The sequence below is a fragment of the Papio anubis genome, chromosome 3 (genome assembly GCF_008728515.1).
Source record: "Papio anubis isolate 15944 chromosome 3, Panubis1.0, whole genome shotgun sequence".
Taxonomy (NCBI): Eukaryota; Metazoa; Chordata; class Mammalia; order Primates; family Cercopithecidae; genus Papio; species Papio anubis.
In genome coordinates, this window is record NC_044978.1 from 140,490,250 (window position 1) to 140,502,905 (window position 12,656).

Consider the following 12,656-nt stretch of genomic DNA (forward strand, 5'->3'; position numbering starts at 1 on the left):
CTTGATATTACCATACAATCCCCAGGACTATACTTAAAGGACATGCTACTGACTTTTACCAGAATATATTTGAAAGAGTAGAAATAGCAACAGTCTCTGTATTTCTAGAGTTAATATTCGATAAATCATTTTAGTAAAGAAAATTTAAAATATAAAAGCCCTTTTCACATTAAATACACATGAGAATATAAGAGGAATAAAATCATCTCACTTTCTGTGTGACCCTTGGACTATGGAGAAAAAAAGATTTTTAACAACAGTACAAATAATAGATTGGAAGGGAGAGACTGGTTAGAAATTAACTTTGATTCTTAAGTGAAAAATAATGGGAGACATTGCTAGAAGAGAAAATAAAAGTAAGAATATTTGCTTTTCATAATGAGAATCTACCTTATATTGCAAAGTTGTCAGAGCTCACTCTAAAGTGATGGGATATATTAGCTTGTGAATTATGTTTGTTGATAGGCCTAACTGAGCTTCAAGTTCTTGGACCTTCCTTCCTAACCTTCCTAAAAAGGAAGCACTAGATGTGTCACAACCATGTCACTATGAAATGACTTCCAAAGAGCATCATAACCCTTTTCAAAAACCTTAAACCTACTTCTAGGCATTGATCCTCACCTACCCATAGCAGGTGCTAATACTTTGGCGATTTGGCCCCAATTTTTGTAAACACATCATTAAAATATCAACTTCTACAGTCATGAAAGTTAATCAGTAAGCTTTCACTGAAGCTCTTTCTTCAAATTCCTGACTTATAGTAACCAGAATTTTTGTAAGAAAAAAATATGTTTGTATTTGGGAGCAGCTTCTTCTATCAAACATTAAGATAAAAACTCTTTGAGGAGGTAACAATAATATTATCTACAAGTGTCATATATATCAACACATGCTTAGCCAAAGTACTAATCTATCTTATCCTTTTAGCCTAGAAATGAACTGATACTTTTATCTGCTTATGTAGATGACATTATCTGCTCAATTCATCTATGAGCTTTTGCTCATTACTGATATATTGAATAGGTATAATGTACCTGGAATAGTCAAGGTGAACTCCAATAGACCTTTCAGTTCTCATAGTTCTTCCTGGTGCCAACCTTCTCATGCTGGCCAGTGGAGATTTTCTTTCCTACCAGATGAATTTTTTGTAGGGTGCCTCCAGAAGATTAAGTTTCATCTTTTGGAATGTAGCTAGTTGAATTCCCAAAGGAAATAATTTGTTATGCTAGCATATTAGTGAAATTATTTTGGCAGACATAAAGGAAGATTAATTACTCTTTGTCAATTTTAAGTGAGCTGCTCTTAAGCTTTTAGGAACATTGTATAAGGGGTATATGCCTGCAGTATATACATTTATTTAGATATTTTAAATATTATCCCTGGGATTAATATGAAATTTGTCTATGAAACAGCTTTAATTTGGCTTCTTTTAGAATTCACTGATTTGTGATATGCCTCATTAATGATATGCTTGCAGTGATAAAGACTATGACAAATAGTTTTATGAGAATCAGAACTTATGAGAATCAAAATTATAGTTATGGTAGAGATGTAGTTGATAATATACTAGTACAATCCTCTAGTATACTCTTCAGGAGACATCTGAAATTTGCCTTTTCCCTTTAGTGTAGTGTCAGGAAGAACTATCTTGATTAATGTTTTGATTTTATGTTTGGACATTTTAATTACTTTAGCTAAGCTTCTTTTTCCTTTTTCTTTCTCACTAAGAAATTTGAGCCAAATTTTTTGGTCACCTCTAATACATATAAATGAAATTACATGGTGCAATTTTACATGCCAGTATTTCTATTGTTTCTTTTCTCTATCCATATATTCCCTTTGTCCAACTTTCAAAACAATTTATAGTCGTATGTCACTTAATGGAAATATATATTTTGAGAAATGCATCCTTAGGCAATTTGTCATTGTGTGAACATCATAAAATGCACTTACACCAATCCAGATGGTATAATCTACTATATGCCTAGGCTATATGGTATAGCCTATTGCTGCTAGGCTACAAATCCATAGGGCACTTTACTGTATAAAATACTGTGTATTTGTGTATCCAAACATATCTAAAATATAAGGAAGGAACCATAAAAATATGTCACAGAAGATTGAAATAGTATACCTGTAAAGAGAATTGACCATGAATGCAACTTGCAGGACTTGAAGTTGCTCTGGGCGAGTCAGCGAGTGAGTTGTGAGTGAATGCGAAGGCTTGGAACATTATCGTGCACTACTGTGGACTTGCTAAACACTGTACACTTAAACTACACTAAATTTATATAAAATAGCTGTTTCTTCAATAATAAATTAACCATAGCTTACTGTAATTTTTTACTTTATAAACTTTTAATTTTTAAAACTATTTGCCTCTTTTGTAGTCACACATAGCTTAAAATTCAAACACATAGTACAGGTATACAAAATTTTTTTCTTCATGCTCATATTCTATAAACTTTTATCTATTTTTAATTTTTTTGTTTTGGTTTTTATACTTTTTCTTTCTTTTTTTTTTTTTTTTTTTTTTTTTTTTTTTTTTTACGAAAATGAAGACACAGATACAAACATCAGTGTAGGCCTACTCAAAATCAGGATTATTAATATCGCTGTTTTCGACCTCCACATCTTGTTCCACTGGAAAATCTTGAGGGACAATAACGCGTATGGAGCTCTCAGCTATGATAACAATGCCTTCTTCTGGATACCTCCTCAGGACCTGCCTGAAACTGTTTTATTGGTAGCAACTTTTTTTTTTTTTTAAATAAGTAGAAGGAGTACATTCTAAAATATTGATAAGAAGTACAATACAGTAAATGCTAGACAATAGGAAATTTTTGTAACTCCATTATAATCCTATGACACCACCATTGTACATACAGTCTGTCATTGACTGAAACGTCATTATGTGACACAGGACTGTATTTGTTTTTACTATGTTATGTATTTTTAGAAATGGTCTTAAGTATTTTGTGGAATAAGATTGAGAATGAACTATTTTTAATACAGTTATACTAACGGTTTTTGCAGCTGCAATAACACTTGTCATTTAAATATTTTTATTTAATAGACAGAAGATTTCATATGGTTTTATTGTTTTCATTTGCATTCTTTTGATTTTCAGTGATTTTATTTTTTATTTGTTTTTCTTTTCATTTGAGCTTTTTGTTTATGCTCTTTTATAATTCAGTTGTTATATATACTAGATAGGTAGGTAGGTGAGTAGAATAATAGAAAGATATGGCTAATTCAAATACAATGCATTTATTTATCTTACTTGATGAAATATAACTCCACTGATATTTATTTATCTTTAATACTAATTTTCATTGGACAACAGGTTTATATTTCTATGCAAAAAATACTTTCCCATCTTAACTTTTCTATGAATGCTGACTGGTTTAAGAATATTTCTTAATGATAAGCAAACACAATGAGCATTTAAAAATTGAAACCAGTATTAAATAAAAATCCTGATGCTTATAGTATTCTGCTGTTCCATGAATTCAAATTTCTATCTATGATCCATAAAAATTGCCAGTAGACAACTGCTCTAGTCTACAATTTTTAAATGGAATGCTGCTGTAGCAATAGTGCTGGGTTGAGAAAAATCAATATGATTGAATATATGGAGTTAAAAATGGCTACTATTACAAAAATGTTAGTCAATAAAATCCCCATAAAAAACCCAATGTTATATAAAGAATATACAAATTTATGATGATGGATCTGCTGTGTCTTCAAAGGAAATATGAATGTACTACTTAAATGGAATGAGTCTTGTATACTGTAATATAGGGTGTCTGTGTTTTCTTTGATTTGTTATTATGAGTAATCTTAAATAAGGCCCATAACAACATGTGGACATAAAATAGAAGATTTGTATGACTGAATGATTCTAAATTCATGAGTAATCTTTTGCCCATGACTTGAAATCAACTTCCTTACACAAAACCGACTTTCCAGCCATGTTATCTGCAGTTAGAAGAAATAATGCATCTAATGTGACAAACTTATTCTTTAAAGAGTTCTAACAAATAGGGCCAAAATATTCCCCTAACAATATAGGCTTCCCTTGCTACTATGCATTTTTGTTCAGTAACTTGTAGATTGTACATCTTCAATGACATAAGTTTTACAATCCTAAGCATTATAGACTGAGACTTAGACCTTCTCCAGGCACTCTAGTTAAAGCAAAACTCCCAAGTCTCAACTGGCTCTGACAAACAAAAAGATAAAAGGTGAAGCTTTGCTCTTACATATTTACAATGTAGGCTCTAAATTAACTTCAACAACTGCTGAAATACACCAATTAGCAAGGCTTCATTGACTAAATCAATACTGGAACTGGGGATCCTACTAAATTTGAACATAGTCTCCCCTGTAATCTTAGGGGGACTACTAAATATAAAATAGAGGGCAAATAAGTATGCCTTACTACATTTCCTAAATTTTCCAGAATGATAGCACCCATTGCTCTAAAACATCTTGGAGCAAGCTCTGTTGCTCTGACTTAATGATTACATTAAAATTAAATTGAATCTTTGGCACTTACAAATGGGCTTGACAAGATAGGAACCCACAGACCCCTGCCACCAGTTAAAATAGTTAAGATGACCCAATGTAAGTTAAAACAAAGCATTCTAGAATTGAAACTTATTAAATTAGACACAATAAATACAGGGGCAAGTATATCATTTCTCCATCTGATAGTTCAATTTGGCCTTTTCTCAAATGTAAAAAGATTAAATAGCTACTCAAGGTGAATTACACAATGCTATGGTTCTAATCCATTTAAACACTCTACAGTAAATAGCCAATATTGTTAAAAATTTGGACTATAATCACCAGAATCTTTTTGCCACAAGATGAAATCACATCTATGACCACTGGAATAACATACCTGCAGGATGGATGGCATCTCATATTCTTACTTAGTCTATTGTCTTAGGTCACAGAGCTAGAAGAGGCTACTCCTCTCACAGACCCATTGGCTACCTGAAAATTGCCAAGGGGGTTAACTGAGTGAATGGCAGTGGAAGTTCATAGACTTTACAGATAGGGTTGATAGACTGGGAAGTTAGACCTTCTCCAGGCACCCTAGGTTAAAGCAAAACTCCCAAGTCTCAACTGGCTCTGACAAACAAAAAGATAAAAGGTTCCACATTATATGTGATGGAACTTAGTGGAATGTTGTTGTTTTCTATCTTTTAATGTGAATGTTCCTGATAAAGGAGGAAACCCTAGGGTCAGCACAATTGGACAAATATCACACAGTCACTATCATACTGGATGCCCTGGTCAACAATTGATCCCATCTGCCTGTTTTTCCCAAACATTGGGCCACTGCCAATGATCTGGTTGTTTTGTTTGGCCAGTGGCAGCAACAATTTGTGTCTAAATTTGCCCTCTTTGGAGTAAAAATCTCCAGGAATCTCTTGTCTCACAGATACCCCAAATATAAGTAAAGGTAATATATGCTAAGGCCACAATACAAGTCTTCACCAGGACATTCTACTCTCTTTGGAGTTCTAGACATTACTAACAGTAACTAAGATACTCTACTCCATACACACACACACACACACACACACACACACATATATTTATACTTTAAGTTCTAGGGTACATGTGCACAACATGCAGCCTTGTTACATATGTATACATGTGCCATGTTGGTGTGCTGCACCCATTAACTCGTCATTTACATTAGGTATGTCTCCTAATGCTATCCCTCCCCACTCCCCTCACCCCATCACAGGCTCCAGTGTGTGATGTTCCCCTTCCTGTGTCCAAGTGTGCTCATTGTTCAATTCCCACCTATGAGTGAGAACATGCGGTGTTTGGTTTTTTGTCCTTGAAATAGTTTGCTGAGAATGATGGTTTCCAGCTTCATCCATGTCCCTACAAAAGACATGAACTCATCCTTTTTTATGACTGCATAGTATTCCATGGTGTATATGTGTCACATTTTCTTAATCCAGTCTATCATTGATGGACATTTGGGTTGGTTCCAAGTCTTTGCTATTGTGAATAGTGCCGCAATAAACATACGTGTGCATGTGTCTTTATAGCAGCATGATTTATAATCCTTTGGGTATATACCCAGTAATGAGATGGCTGGGTCAAATGTAGTCCTATTTCTAGATCCTTGAAGAATCACCACACTGTCTTCCACAATGGTTGAACTAGTTTAAAGTCCCACCAACAGTGTAAAAGTGTTCCTATTTCTCCGCATCCTCTCCAGCACCTGTGTTTCCTGACTTTTTAATGATCGCCATTCTAACTGGTGTGAGATGGTATCTCATTGTGGTTTTGATTTGCATTTCTCTGATGGCCAGTGATGATGAGCAGACTTCTGTTCTCCTCAGATATGTCACCTATCCAGTGGGAAAGTTTCTCCACCTGACTAGTTTTCCTATCAGCTGAACTAACTGCAGTCCGCCAACCTTCTATCTAATGGGTTTCATAATGTCTGCTAGGTGAGGAGCACCCTAACCTCTAGTTACTACAAAGACTGCATCCCATAGCCCCTGCTTGTTCACTTTGCTCCAGAATGCAATGGCTTTGTGGCTCTGTAAGGTATGCAATGTCTCCTTCTCTCTCAGGTTGAGTATATGTGACTAACAAACTGCTATTAATGTCATTTGTCCCATGTCAAGTGTTATGTGTTTACCATTTCACCCTCTTCAGGGTGGGGATGCTTCCCTCAGCAATGAGATAAATAGGAGGTGATCAGAACACTAAGTATATATGGCCATCTGTTTTTAAAATATGAAAAAGCTTTTCTTTAAGAGGCAAACATTAATCTTTTACAATCTTGAAATTTTATTTCCACTATACTAACCACACATCTGAAAAATATTAGGAACAATATGTGAGTTTAATAAAATAAATACTCAAAATCATTTGCTTCCTAATATTATAAAGCAAAAATATATAACTGCATATTTAAACACACATGCAAAGATATATATCAAAAATTATTTAAAATCTATATTATATAACAAAGACAATATTTCAGAATAAGTTTACTAAGAAATGGCAATGTGTCAACAAGAATAGAAATTTCACTTAGAATTTTAAAAAGTCTGCAGAGAAATTTTTGTAAAATAAGTGTAATATACACACTTACTTTATCATATTTTAAGCATAGAAAAATACAGAACAAATGCAGAAACAGATCAGTGGAAGTAAATAAAAAGACGAAAATAATAATGGTTGTCAAAGCAGTAATGGGGCGAGAGATTATAAAGAATATCGTGTTCAAAAACTGTTAATCACTTGGAAAAGTAATTTAGGCCTCTTACATCTTACAGTAAAATAAATTCCACATATGCTAAATACGTGTAAGACAATACTAGTTCCAGAATAATATATAGATTAATACCTATATCAATCTATATTTAGATTAGGATTAAATCTAATAGTCCTAAAATGCCATGTAAGGACTTTCTTGAGCCCTGTACGAAATAAAGAAAAACATGAATAACTTCTACAAAATAAAAATTAAGAAAAGTTCTTCATGGGAAAATGTCTTAAAATTTAAATGAAATATAAACTAAAAATGGTATCTGGGAGATGGTAAAAGTATTTTATAATTTCTGTATGAAAACAAATTAGTATGAAAATATGTACATATCTCAACTGAAAAAATGGACTATGGAAATAAATATCTTGGAAAGCATCAGTGGCATAAAAGCATAGGAAGAAATAATCAGATTTATTATCAAAAAAGTTAAAGAAGAAAGAACTTAAGATGACCAAAATAAAATAATAAATATAATTATTTTTGAATTCTTCAAAAGCTTGATTCATTTCAAGAATATAGCTAACTAACTCTATGTGTTTCTTAACCTCACGAAACACCTTATTTTATATATGTGAAGTCTGACTTGCAAAAAGGAAACATTCATTCTTTTCCTTTAATTGCAAACCAGGATAATTATTATAATGTGTTGATGAGGATTGGAACTCAGAGAAAACTTGAGTTGCAATCCTCATCAACACCTTAATTGTAGTTTTGTGATGACAAATTCAAGTTGTGACTGAATTCTTGACACATAGAAGCTGTGAGAAAATATCTATTTGTAACTTCAAGCTGTTAAGTTTGTAGTGATTTGTTATGCAGCAATGGATGACTAGTATAATGGATCAACTCACTTAAATTTGGGAACTTCAGGTAACTCCCAAGAGTATTCATTTAATCTACAAAGTTGAGGACTTTACAGAAGACAAGAATATGTGCCAGGATTTAGGGATTATTCTGTGAAGGAGAAATAGCATTAACAAAGTGACAACATGGAAAGTAGGTGAGTATGAATCAGTTTGATGTGAGAAATTAAGCCACTGTATAACTATACATGTAGATAAGGTGTATGCCTTTCAATTTAAGAACCACAACTCTTAGTATTACACATAATCTTCCACCCATTGAAGGAAAGTATGTACCACATCTAAAAGCACAGAATGGGATCTATTTATATCTGAACAATGTTTTCATATAGATAAGGTGTATACACACACACACACACACACACGTTAATCTGTTTTTTTTCTCATCTAATTTAATGTTCCGACAATCATATGAAGTAAACTCTATATTTTTTTCTTTAGTTCCTGATCAAGGTGGCTAAGTACTTTGACCACTGATTGACACAGCAGAACAAGGATTTGGGGTCAAGCTGCGCAACCCAAGTTGCTTTTACTTTTTAGTTTTTCTAACCAACACACAACACTGTCTCACTAAGTGTAGTAGGGCATACATAGAAATATGTCAGAATTTGATCAGATCATTTCCACAAAGACTTTAATGCTAGATTGAGGAATTTCTACTCTATTCCACAAGGAAATAAGAGTCATTGGGGTATATAACCAGAAAAATAGAATTTAATAAAATTGATATTTTGAGAAGTTTTACAAAATGTCCTGAGTCCAAATACATTAATCTGATTTAAAATATCTGCCGAGTAATGTTGCTAGTGCCAATCCAGATTCAATAGTAGTAATGAGAAAACATCATTTATAGAATCATGTATATTTTCCCAAACAGATGTGTATAGATTTGAGATATAATTAACGGGCATAAAAATTGACTTAGGAAACCAGAGATACACATTCCATTTCCAGCTTTTCTACTAGCTTGCCTTGTGACTCTGTGTAAAATACTTTTAGGGTTTTTAAACTTTTTTTATATGTAAATTGATACTTTCTCATCCTCTAATGTCTGATCTTAAAGCTTTTCTTTAAGGTTGATTTATTTTCTATGAAAGACTGGATCATTCATTACAATGAGAATAACACAGCATTTTGCTAAAGATACAACTGAAAAAACAAGAGCACTAATCTTAAATATAATCTAAGGTTTCTTGCAAAGAATGTGTATGAAGCTCCAGGTGAGAGGTCTAATATGCAACAAATAACTGACTGGCAATAGGTCAAAAGTTGGCTGTTTTTGTGTTAAGCATATAAGTATACATAAGCAGTGTCATTGTTGAATTATAGACATGAACAGACCAGATAGATGGTTCCCTGATTCACTCTGCTCTGCTAAGAGCTAGAATTACTCTCCTGATCTTCACAAAATCATTCTGATCATTTCTCTTGTATGTGAGACCTAGTAACCACAATTTCCTACCATTTCTCCTCCACTGTAAAGTGTTTTCAAAATATTGAATATTTGTTCAAAACCCAACACAGAATCACCTAAAAGCCGTTACCAGGAATGAAGATACGTTGATTTGAAAATACAAAGATCCTCATGGTAAGTGTACACTAAGATGGAAGTAATATATTGCTGAGAATTCTTCAGAGCCTCAGTTGTCTCAAAGCTCATTTGTATCAGTAATCGTCTCCCTTTACATGAAAAATTGCTATGCTGACACCTTCTCAGAAAACAAATAGTAGTTAATATTTTGGATTAACCCTTATGAAACTGCCATTTTCAACTTAATATTTCAATTGTTCCTGAACATGTCTCCAGTAAAAACTAGGACTTAACATTAACCAGTTAGAAATAGAGTAATTCAGAAAGAAATGCCTATATTGTAAATTTAACTTTGAGAAATATTTTGGAAAAATGGAAATCTAGAACTTATAATACTCATATAATTATATAATTATTACTACATTAGATTTTCTCGCATTTCAAGGGGATAGATTGAATTTAATATTACTGTCATTCTGTGTATTCAAGGTGACCTATTTTTACTGCTTTTTGGCTTTTCAGAAAAAAATTGTACAAATAGATATAATAATATTTACTTACTCTTTGAATTTTTCCAGCAGAAGTCATTTAAAATAATTTTACTTCTTTCACCATCTTTAATTTTAATTTCACAATTCCACAAATTAAAGAAAGAGAACCAAATTGCATCTCAGGAAGAGAAAAACATATTTGTGCCCATTGTCTTAATTTTCTATTGTTAAATGATGCAAGTTAGTCGACCACTAAATAATGCTTTATAGAGTCACGTTTGAGGCAATTTCTGCTATATTCTTCTGATCACAGTGATAATTCTGGTTTTACTTAATTTAGTTTGTTTACAATTAAAAACACAAACCTTCTATTCTTAATTACTTATGTTTTGTTCTTGGATTCCCCCTTTTAAGTAATTGTGTAATCAGTGATCAAGTGTACCCAGCTTTTAGAACAGTTTGATGTCTACAGGGTATTTGTACCGCCTCATTTGGTGGGCTAGTCTAAATGAAGATAATAGGGGTAGTATTAGTGAAGGCAGTTCTGGAACAATGCTTTCAATTTATTTTAAGGACCACAACTCTTGCTATTATACATAATCTTCCACCCATTGGAGGAAAGTACATACTACATTTAAAAGCACAGAATGGGATATATTTATATCTGAACAATGTTTTCATGAAACATTTGAGATCCAGATGCTTTGAGAAGCTTACTTTTTTTTTTTACTTTGACCATGTTAAAAGTACAATTTCCTTGTAATATTACGTAGATACTTCAGATTGAGGATGCTGCAAACAAGGATCATTTTCAAAATAGAAGATAGGGTTACTCTTTGCAGTTGAAAAATCTTTTAGCTGACCTTTTCCTATAGATGTAAATTTACATGTAAGTAAATTTTTGCTGCTCTATTTTATAACCACTTATTTGTGATGAGTCTGAAATCTATTTTCTTAAATGGCTGACATTATTTTTAAAGTTTAAAAAGTGAGAAAAAGAGAAAAGGAAAATAAAGGTGGAATTTAAAAAACAGCACACAATAGTTTGCATGTCAAACTTACCTCACTTTCCAATATTTGGGACAGGACTTCTAAACAATGGATTATAAATGTTGGTTTATCTTTGTTTTGTTTTCAGAAAGTAAGCAACTACCTATTTACTGTTAATTTGGAAATTCTTATAGCAGTCTTATTAGAATCTTCAACTGACATCCACGCTCAATGTTTATCACCACTAGCTTTCCCTGTGAGACCTGGTTAGCAGTATCAATGCTAGAAATAAACTAAATACAGATATACAATAAGGAAGCAAAATATTTCCCTAATATCACAAGATTTTGTTTCCCAGTAACATTATAAGCAGATAATATTCTCTTCAAAAAGTTTCAATTGAGGCTGGGCGCGGTGGCTCACTCTTGTAATCTCAACACTTTGGAAGGTCAGCATGGTGAAACCCCATCTCTACTAAAAATACAAAAATTAGCTGGGCATGGTGTTGCATGCCTGTAGTCCCAGCTACTCTGGAGGCTGAGGCAGGAGAATCACTTGAACCCGGGAGGTGGAGGTTGCAGTGAGCTGAGATCGTGCCACTGCACTCCACCCTGGCGAGAGAGTGAGACTCTGTCTCAAAAAAGTAAATACATAAAAGTTTCCGTTGAAAATCTCTTCAAAGCAGTGAAAACCAACATATTAATATTTATATTTATTTATTTTGATGTATTATTCTCAAAGCATTTCTATTTTTTAAAAATATATATATATTCTTAGAAAAACCTTTCCTGCCCCCAAAACAACTTCTTTAATCTGAATTTTTTAGTTTATTTTAGTAGCCAAATTAAAAAATCAAGAAAACCAGCAAGACGTTTAGATCCATTTTCTGATATTGGACCACATTCTATTAAGTGGCACTAATTGCTTTGAGAATGGAAATTAATTGAGAAGCCCTCACTATCTTTGCATAGTTGCTTGAACTCACACATTATCTTTGTAGTTCATTCTGAGTGAGCAGTTTTTTGACACTGTCTTCACGTACCATGACCTAATATGAACAAATCTATGTGCAATTTGCCAGTGCCTCACCACTAAAACGCTGTGATTCAATGTAGCTAAAATACATAAAAATGACAATATAGTTATTTCCCAATTATCCCACAGCGGCAGAGTAACCAGGGTTTCAATGTAAAGTATAATTGACTCCTAATTACTGTACTTTCCCAGAAAGGCCACAGTCCATAACTTCATTAAATAGTGAAAACACAAATAACTATTCATAAGGAAAGAATTAGCATTTACTATATGCTTATTTACTTTCTAATCTGTACATGTTTTAGGTTCTGGGCTGTGGTAAGGCTGCACAGTCTGAAATAATATGTCATTCGAATTTTCTTCAGGGAATAGAAAATTTCTCCAGTGATGTTCATTTAGGAGGGGGAAATAAAATATTAGCTATTGAT